Below are 11,340 nucleotides of genomic sequence, written 5' to 3'. Positions count from 1 at the left end.
AGGGCACATGACCCAGTTTCGAACTTGACCTAGTTATCATCAAGGTGAACATTCTAACCAATTTTCATGAAGATCTTGTGAAATATATGGCCTCTAGAGAGGTCACAAGGTTTTTCTATTTTTAGACCTACTGACCTAGTTTTTTATGGGCACGTGACCCAGTTTCGAACTTGACCTAGATATCATCAAGGTGAACATTCTGACCAATTTTCATGAAGATCTTGTGAAATATATGGCCTCTAGAGAGGTCACAAGGTTTTTCTATTTTTAGACCTACTGACCTAGTTTTTGATGGCACATGACCCAGTTTCCAACTTGACCTAGATATCATACAGATGAACATTCTGACCAACTTTCATAAAGATCCCATGAAAAATGTGACCTCTAGAGTGGTCACAAGCAAGAGTTTACGGACGCACGCACGCACGCACGGACGCACGGACGGACGACGGACACCGCGCGATCACAAAAGCTCACCTTGTCACTTTGTGACAGGTGAGCTAATAAACCATTGCTGAAAACTGTGTTCCACCCTGTTATGTGAAATTTCACCACTCGCACGCTATTGCAAATGCATCAAAACGAACATGTGTAACAGTTCTTTGTAAATGGTTTGTTTTTAAAGGCGTTTGACTGTTCGGAAGTTGGGCCCCTTTAGGCAGTCCTTTTCCGGAATTCAATGTTTATATCAGTATACTGACACTTGTTTCGTAAAGTAATATACATGTTTTACATGCTGTTCAATTTTCATGTCAAACAACTCTTTCTTTCTATGATTTGGTGTTGTTTGATTTTTGTTTCTGAAAGCCTAATTCTAAGCCTTAAAATACTCTAAAAGAGTCGCTTCCCTTTAAACAAGAGGGCCATGATGGCCCTATATCGCTCACCTGTTATCATTGCACTTGAGGACAAGAAGGTCCTCAGAAAAAATATCTAAGTCCAAAGGACAGGAACAACAAAGGGAAGAAATTTAACCAAAAAGAAAAAAAATTCTTACAAGGTACAGATATGTCAAAATACACATAAGTTTGTATCAAATAAAACCATAAATGAAGCATCTATATGGCTGCAAAAGCCAAAATAGCCGATTTTGGACCTTTAAGGGGCCATAACTCTGGAACCCATGATTGAATCTGGCCAGTTCAAGAAAAAAACCAAGATCTTGTGGTAATACAAGTTGTGTGCAAGTTTGGTTAAAATCAAATCATAAATGAAGCTGCTATTGTGCAGACAAGGTCAAAATAGCTAATTTTGGCCCTTTCAGGGGCCATAACTCTAAAACCCATTACGGGATCTGGCCAGCTCAAGAAAGGGACTGAGATCTTATGGTGACACAAGTTTTGTACAAGTTTTATTAAATTCAAATCATAAATGAAGCTGCTATTGTGCAGACAAGGTCAAAATAGCTGATTTTGGCCCTTTCAGGGGCCATAACTCTGGAACCCATAGTGGGATCTGGCCAGTTCAAGAAAGGAACCGAGATTTTATGGTGATACAAGCTGTGTGCAAGTTTGGTTCAAATAAAATCATAAATGAAACCTCTATCGTGCAGACAAGAAATTGTGGACGCACGGACAGACTGACGACGGACGAAGGGTGATCACAAAAGCTCACCTTGTCACTCTGTGACAGGTGAGCTAAAAAGAGACACAGCTACCAAAAATCACCATACATTCCTAACATAAGCAGTACATGAAGCATTAGTTTCAGTTTACTCAGCTACATTTCTAAAATGGACTTGTCCATCATTCAATTTATTATTCGAAGGGGAGTTCTCCGAAAAATTTACTTACTGAACAGCGAAAAAGTGCCGACCATGATCAGCCTGTATGACGAAAATGTCACAAGACTTAATGCGTATTACTACGCCTCATCCTTTCTGACAGACAATATATTGAAGTTTAGCAGTATATCACAAAACCACAGAAATTTTTAGTAGACAAACAACATCTTTATGAACAACCCATCTGTTCAATACAATTTTACCGTTTTGTCCCGTAGGAAAGGATACCTAAAATATTCTAAAAGAGTTGCCCCCCACCCCCCCTTTAAAAAAGAATGCCACTTGTAAAGAAATAAAAGTAAACAATTGTCAAAAATTATGTTTAACCTAGTAATGTAAAGTTTAAGCACTCATACATTGTTGTAAATGCATCAAAATAAAGACATGTAACAGCTTTTTAAAAATGTTGAGTTTTTAAAGGTGTTAAACTGTGCAGAAGAGTGGCCCCTTTATGCAGTCCCTTTCCGAAATTCAATACATATATATGAGTAAAATGACAATGGTTTTAATTTTCATATAAAACAATTCTTTCTTTCTATGATTTGGTGATGTTAGAACTTTCTTCTCCGAAACATGGACCCAACTCTTAATAACAATTTTTTTATGCATGTTCAGGTCGCTGGAAACCATGGATATCTCTAGTATTTTGCTCATCCCCTTGTGTCCATTGGTTTTCATAGTATTGCAATCTGGTGTTCACTTGGGGAAAATTATTTTAATTTTACACATAAAGAAACAAATATTCTCTATTTCTTTGTACATTAACTAATAATCTCCTATTCAAATTTTCAACAAATACTTATGTTGCTAACTTTTGTATTTCTGGGTAAATTGTAAGTGTGCTGCCAGTGGGTCAATGTATATAAACAATGGCCCGAAGTTCATCTTTTTTACTATAAATAATTCATTTATTTTTTTAATTGTTTTTTCCCCATTGCAATACCCTTAAAAATCACATTTCCTTTGGTCTTGAACTTTTATAATATATTCAATATGAATTGTTATACATATCGTGTTATGTTACGATTGTACTAACTACCTCTTAGGCCATCTAATCATGTAAGTTCATTTTCGTACTAAACATCAAGAAAATCTATAAAAAAGGAAGAAATATATCTATTGCGCAATATGCAGGAGAGAAAAGCATCTAAATGATCCAGACTAAATTTGCATACTTGGCTGACAAGAGACTGGGAAACTTTCCATAGTAATCAGTTTATCGATAATATACCGGTAGCCTTTAGTATCGCAGGAGACCTTTATTGATTTCTCGTGGGCCGAACATATTCAATAACATTGGCAGTGACGTCTCTCTCAAGTAAACATATTAAAGAAATGTCGCAACAGCATACAAATGTTCATTACAATATCGTTCTAGAGGGGAAATTAAAGAAATAATTGTAAAAGGCTCAGATCAGTCATCATTACAAATGTTTTACATTCAAATATCTGTGAAGGAAAATAATGGCTTCTCTCTCTGTATTTCAATCATAAATGTACATGATATATATATTTATGGAAAAATTAAGCTTCATTTATTTAAAGTAAGTACTTTCTAAAGAAGCACATTAAAATCAGAATATTGACAAGTTATTACAATATCATCAATGTACCAAACAAAGACAATGGAGCAGTGAGGTCTAGAAGTTCAGTAGACAGCTGCGCAACCCAGCGTTTGTTTGTTCAAGCTTCACTTGGGTTCACACCTTCTCATATGACACCAATACTTGTTTTTTCCAGGATGGTCTCCAATAATTCAAATAAGTTTAAAACTTTCATCACAATCAAGCTAAAAGCTTAAATGACCTTGAATGTGTTACTCTAGAAATTCTTGACCATATATTAAGAAACAAGAGAGCCATTGAAGTTGAAGATGGCCTTATATATTACCTGACACCTTGCCTCTCTGCCTCCAAATGTTTGACATTATTTTAAAATTTGACAAGATTAGTGATGTATTTTTTCACAGATTTTTGACAGTTTTTTTTTCCATATGATGTCTAAGTAAAACAAATAACCCGAGGGATGTGGTCAATTTTGACCCAAAAAGCATGGTTTGAATAAACTTGGATAACACCACCAGGCGATGCTACATACCAATTATCTAAGCTCTGAATCTTGCCGCTTCTGAGACAAGATTTTAGAAATTCTTTATATGATAAACATGTACTCCTGTGCTGGGTCATTTTTTCCTCCAGAGGCATGACTTAAACAAATTTGGTAGAGCACCATGACAAATATCTTAGTCTCCCTAACCCTAGTTTTCCTGGTTTCACACTGTTAACAACACTCACTACTAGTCTTGTTTTTTTCTTAAACAAATGCATTTGACTGAAAATCACAGCAATAAATATAGTAAACAAGAGCTGTCACTAATGGTGACAAATGCCCCGGCAGCGCCTTGACCTTTGACCTGGTGACCATTACCTTTGACCTGGTGACCCCAAAGTCAATAGGGGTCATGTACTCAATAAGTACTCTCAGCATGTGAAGTTTGAAGGTCCTGGGTGCAGTGCCTTCATGCAAAAAGTTAACATTGGCCCCTGTGACCTTGACCTTTGACCTGGTGACCCCAAAGTCAGTAGGGGTTGTGTACTCAATATCAGCATGTGAAGTTTGAAGGTCCTGGGTGCAGTTGTCCACGAGTAAAGTGCCTTCATGCAAAAGTTAACATTGGCCCCTGTGACCTTGACCTTTGACCTGGTGACCCCAAAGTCAGTAGGGGTCGTGTACTTAATAAGTACTATCAGCACGTGAAGTTTGAAGGTCATGGGTGCAGTAGTTCGCGAGTAAAGTGCCTTCATGCAAAAAGTTAACGTTGTGACAAACTAACCGACGGACAGTTGAAAACTAATATGTCTCCCTTTGGGGGCATAAAAATGACAATTCCATCACTAAAAGATTATGAAACACTGGATTTCATTAGGATCATTTTAGGTGCCTATGTGAGTCGGATACTGATGTATCACATCATGGACCATGTGCTTTAATAATATGTCAAAGTCATTTTAACAAGCACACCACTACCACAGAACAAATCATTAGTAACAAATCCTAATGAAAAATGATGAGTTTGACATTCCAGCGGATGTTTGTCAATACTGGTACATGTACCTCAAATAATCAAAGGGAGGTAAATCTAATATCTACACTTCTAAAATAATTTCCTTTCCATATCATGCAAATCAAAACCCCAATTACATTGTTTTCTACTTAAAGCTTGGTGGGTTCTTGCGTGATTTATATTGCTGCCTAGTTTTAAATTACGCAGGAAAAATTTATCTATACAGTGACATTAAAGCATTAATGGTGAAGCCCTTATTCATTTGCCCTGGGAACATGTATTAGCTTACTTAATCCTTCTAAAACTGTGGACAAAACTAAATATTGACTCTCATTTTTTAGCAAAATCTTCTCAAAATTACTGCATTTGCGATAGCTGCATTGACTTAAGAAGGCAAAGATATTGTGTCATAACTGAGACATGAAAGTAAGTTTATTGTGTCATAATTGAGACCTGAAAGTAAGTTTACTGTGTCATAACTGAGACCTGAAAGTAAGTTTATTGTGTCATAATTGAGACCTGAAAGTAAGTGTTTTACGACACCTGTCAGACAGCAATGCTGTGGCTCAAGTGTACTTCGAATCCTGGATTTTGAGTGGTTAGTTATTTTTAGCAACAAGAGGGCACCATCACTTTTTTATTTCAGAATATTTTCAATTTAACCTTATACTGTAACTTGCTATCTTTTGAAAGAATAAATATATCAAATTAAAGAAAATAAATCTATAATTGGCCTACCATATCTTGATATTAGCACTTTAGTTATCAGGATCATAACCCCCAGAATATTGCCATGAAATATGGATCCAATTAAATATCTAATGCATACTGGTCTGCACTGGTCTGATATTTGCAAACTTCTGTAGTTCTGAACTGCACAGTTATTTGATTTACCGTCTTCAAACCAATGCCAGTCATTTCTAATTCATTTTTGGAGGTGGAGAAAAAATCCTTGTTTCTTAAGGTCTACATGGGTTATCTAGATGTCTGGTAATCAACATTTTAATATTGGTAGTTATAGCAAAGTGGATGCTATGATCAGTTACCATTAACATAATAAATAATTATCACTTAGAAATCAAATAAATACTTCTAAATTTCCATAAATTAGCCCATTGTTTGCTTTGTAGTTTTCAATATCATGCAGGTTGTAGAATACTTAAGCTGTTTTGTCTTCAGCATGTTGAGTACTTTGTCTGAAGCTGTGTCCATATCTGGTTCTGGAATCAGCGAGTGTTCATAATTTGTTCTCTGCATATATTGCTAATACATGATGGACTATCTTAAAAAACATTATTAAGCATGTTCTGGCTTTCCTTTTCTCTAATTGTGGCCAATTTAAATTTGTTAACATATCAGAAACTGAACTTGTATTATGATAATGATTAGTGACAAATCTAGCAGTTTTTCTTGAACATTTTCAATTTGATCTTTAAGTTTTCAAAATTTTGCTCTCAATATTTTTTGTCCTTTTAGATAGGAAACAGAATAATTCTTAAACCCCACGAAAACAAGATCACAAATTCGATAAATTATTAATGGTAATTAGCAATTTGTGTGCTGTAATGGAAGCTTAGATCAAGTTTGTGTATTTCTCTGAAATGAAGAATCTGGTGCTGGAAACACTTGCCTTTGGTTATCTCGGCATGAGACAACAAAGACATAGGGGGCTGCCATTTTGTTATGCCCGACTTTTAAAGCGAACAAATAGGTACTTCCTCTGTGCGGTAGGGAGACTACGCAGTCAAATCAGTGGCTGTGTCAGAGAACATGTTCTTCCGATGTGCCGATAAATTACAAGCAAGGTGCGTTTATATCCTTTTTTTGTTCCTACTGACTTTGACCTAGCGCAAAAAAATACGCCAGGTGCGGGCGGTCCAAAAAAATTAAAGTTTTTTTTTCATTTCCTGTCAAAAGCTCACATTGAGCACTTCATGCTCAGATGAGCTAAAAACAGCAAATTCTCATGTGTTTACATAACATACAGTTTGTCAGTAATTAAGATTTACAGCCTTCTTATGAAATATAGCATTTATTTCAAGATATCTATAAAAATTATTTTTGTTGTTGTTGTTGAACAATCTGGAGGCATGCCGCCTTAACAACTGACACATCCAGGGAAATATTTGTGCCAACTGATATTTAAATCCTGTTTTGCATGACAAAGTTATAGACTGGACAGGAAAAAAATCCTATTGACCTTTGATCTCCAAGTGTGACCTTGACCTTTAAGCTAGGGTTCTGGGTGTTGCATCACACCATCTCATTATGGGGAGCATTTATGCTAAGTAATATTGTAATCCCTTAATGGATGACAGAATTGCGGACTGGACAGGAAAAAAGCCCTATTGACCTATGACCTCCAATTGTGACCTTGACCTTTGAGCTAGGGGTCTGGGTATTGCTCAAGACACACTGTCTCATCACTGGGAATATTTGTGCCAAGTAATATTAAAATCCCTTAATGAATGACAGAGTTATGGACCAGACACGAAACAGACCCTGTTCATGACATGTACATGTAAACATCTGACTGCCAAGTGTGACCTTGACCTTTGAGCTAGGGGTCTGAAAGGTGTGCATGACACATCAACTTATTATGAGGTAGATTTGTGCCAAGTAATATTAAAATCCCTTCATGGAACGGACAGGAAAAAAAGCTCTGTTGATCTTTGACCTCCAATTGTGACCTTGACCTTTGAGCCAGGGGTCCAGGTTTTGCACACGACACATCAACTCATCATGGGGAAGTTGTGCCAAGTAATTTTAAAATCCCTTCATGAATGACAGAGTTATGGACCGGACACGAAATTGTGGACGGATGGAAATGCGCATTCCTATAGTTCCCTAAAATGTTTTCAACCAGTAGGGGACTAATAACAAATTATAACATGTTTTAATCAGCATTTCTTGTCTTTCCCTTCTTGTGAGACTACCCTTGTCTTAAAGGTTTGCATTTATGCAACCAAAAAAACAAATAAATATGGGGTTGACCATAATGCCACGTGACTGAGACATGTGATGAAAACGTTAGGAAATACCTATTTTCACTTCATCAAACAGCTTCAACACAACTTTTGAAGCATACAACATTTAAAATCATCCACAGACATTCCTTTTTACAATCAAGCATCAATAAAGCTTATATCTGGCATGAAAATGGCCTTCACCTGGTGGAAATTGATATGGACTTCATGTGAGTGAACCAAGGAGGCATATCCAGCGGATTACTACCTTTGTACCATAACAACATTGACTATTTACATATCTAATCGTTTTTGTTTAGTCTTTATGACATTGCTTTGGTCAGATGACCCAGGACAATCTGCCTGACTGAATGTCAGACAAATCTGGAAACTATTTCGCCACGATTGTGAGTTGGTGACACAAGATTTCAGGATGTACGGACAGATGGACAGCAGCAATGCTATATGCCCCCACAAGGGTGCATATAAAGAGAAACATGTAATAACAGCAACTCTTCTTCTTCCGATAATCATAATGTACATAATCCCACTGTGGAGCATTGTTGTACAGTGTGATATGTACAAGGCTGTATGAGGCGCGCAAGTATGTACAAGTGCAGGTAAAACGATAAAAAACCGTGGTCCCATGACTATGGCATGGCACCTAAACATCTCTTGAAGGCCTCGACGCTGCCGACCATGGTGGCTTGTTTGGGAAGCTGGTTCCACAGCCTGTGGCAGAGGGGAAGAAGGAATGGAGGAAGATGTCAGTGCGGCAGAAAGGGAAAGGAATCTGACTGAGTGACACCTTGTGTTGATGGAGGCTGGATGGAAGTACCTCTCTGCAGGGTCCTGGGATGGCCATGAGGCCATATCAAACATATGGTAGACCATCACGAGCTTGGAGCGTCGATGTTCAAGGGGCTGCCAGCCAGTGTCAGCAATCATCTTACCGGTGCTGCCTGTTGTACGACAGTTCCCCTTGAGGAATTGTACAATGCAGTACTGAACTGCCTCCAGTTCAGCTGTGTGATGTTGGACTTTGCATGTGGATCCCAGGTGGTGCTGGCTTACTCAAGGATTGGCCTGACAAGGGTCTCGTAACACTGTGCCTTGATGTCTTGTGGGCAGGTCCTCAGGTTTCTCCTGAGGAAGGCCATGCTGTTGTTTGCCTTCTTTGCAGTGGATGCAATGTGGGCATTCATGGACAGCTTTTTGTCAATGTCGACTCCCAGGTACTTGCCACTTTTCACCTTCTGTGGAGGTAGCTTGGCGTGGGAGGTCGTTGATATAGAGCAGGAAGAGGAGGTGTCCTACGATGGATCCTTGGGGGACACCTGAAATCACTGGAGATGTGTGGGATGAGTTGTCCTCAACTAGAACTTGTTGACATCTGTTTGCCAGGAAGCTCTAGATCCACTGAAATAAGCTGCCCCCGATACCGTTGTAATGTACAGTACAGCCAGCGCGGCACCTTCATTTGAACACCCGCCACCGCGATTCTAATTTGCGTGTTTGTTTTTACTGTCCGTCGTGACAGGTGTCATATCGGATATTTCGGGTGTTCAGGAATGGTCATTGCCGGAGGCAGCGAACGCCTCGCATTGCGATGGACGGACGCGATGGTCCGTGGTGGTCGTGACAATACTTATATATTGACGATACTTATATATTGATGATAATTAATATCTATACATTCTTATCATTATATATGACCTTTGCTACTGGAGTTAACTAAACATGATGAAACAGAAAAATCAATCTGAATGAGAAGTCATTTGGATGTCAGGTAAGCACCAAAAATTCCCAAGGATATTTAGTCACAGACAAGTACAAGTAGTATATGTAAGCTGCATTAGGTAATATTTCTAAATCATAGTTTTGTATCTTTGACGTTACATATCTCTGACGTTATATGTATCCGACGTTATTTTTGTCTGATGTTATATATCTCCAACGTAATGTATCTTCGAAGTTATGCTTTTTCGACGCAATTATGTCCTGTCAGCGCCGTTACTAGTGGTGCGTCCAGTTGTCGTCCCGTCGTTTTTCGTGTTCAGGTCATTGCTTGTTCTGGCCATGCAATATATAGCTCATAATTTCAATGGTAATAAAACTAATTTTGTGTCCACTAAGTTCTAGATGTCTCCCTTTTCTCAGTTCATCAGTTGTGTCTTTCAGTTCGTCAGAGGCCCACATACTTGTAGTACTAATACTGCGTAATAAAAATGTGCCAAATATGGTAAGGACAGCACAATGACGGGAACACGTTAGTTAAATATGTATTAACAGAAAAATGTTAAAAACTCCTTGTGCAGGAATATTGCAGGAAAACTAATCAGACACTAATTCTTGCATAGTCTTTACCTGAAAAAGACAAGAAAAAACATTCAGAATTTGTGCTCAATACTTCCAAAGACCACTAAACTTTTCACCCAACATATCATTTTACATTAATTCCTTAATAAAAATAAAAATTATTGAAATATTAGCAGTTTGTAATTCACACAAATATATAGAAATGTTCATTGATCATTGAACCTTAAGCACTGGACCTTTAGTTGTAAATACTAAAATCATTAAAAGAGAACCTATGTACACTGTTTCTGTATATTCACTTGGAAAACTTGTGCACTTTTAAAAAATCTGTTAGGCAGCCGTTTTCGAACCAAACAGAACGTTGTTACTGGCAATAAAATTTTTTTACAAAACAGAACGTCTTTTAATTTTAAAATAACTTTTTAGTCGTTAATGCAAATAAATTCACTAGGAAAAGAAACCTAGCAACTTACCGCTATTATAATCCTTTAATTTTACGCCAAATTCAGAACAAAGATAAACCGTTAAGTGCTAAACAATCTAAAGTGTAAACTAGCTAATCTTTTAATTTGACCTAGTGACCTATTTTTTGATTCGACATGACCCAGGTTCAAAGTGGACCTTGAAATCATTAAGATTACCATTCTGACCAAGTTTCATGAAGATACAGTCATAAATGTGGCCTCCAGGGTGTTAACAAGCTTTTCCTTTGATTTGACCTTGTGACCTAGTTTTTGACCCCACCTGATCCAGATTTGAATTTGACCTATAGATCATCATGATTAACATTCTGACCTAGTTTCATTAAGATATGGTCATAAATGTGGCCTCTACAGTGTAAACTAGCTTTTCCTTTGATTTGACCTGGTGACCTAGTTTTTTAGCCTACATGACCCAGATTCAAACTAGACCTTGAGAATATCAATATTACCATTTTGACCAAGTTTCATAAAGATACAGTCATAAATGTGGCCTCTACAGTGTTAACAAGCTTTACCTTTGATTTGACTTGGTGACCTAGTTTTTGATCTGACATGACCCAGGTTCGAACTTGACCTAAAGATTATCAAGATTAACATTCTGACAAAGTTTCATAAAGATATAGTAATAAATGTGGCCTCTAGAGTGTTAACAAGCTTTTCCTTTGATTTGACACAGTGACCTAGTTTTTGACCCCACCTGACCCAGATTCAAACTTGACCTATATA

Source organism: Mercenaria mercenaria, chromosome 14 (genome assembly GCF_021730395.1).
Source record: "Mercenaria mercenaria strain notata chromosome 14, MADL_Memer_1, whole genome shotgun sequence".
NCBI classification, from domain to species: Eukaryota; Metazoa; Mollusca; class Bivalvia; order Venerida; family Veneridae; genus Mercenaria; species Mercenaria mercenaria.
The sequence above is the reverse complement of the archived record's forward strand: the minus strand, read 5'-3'. Positions refer to the sequence as shown.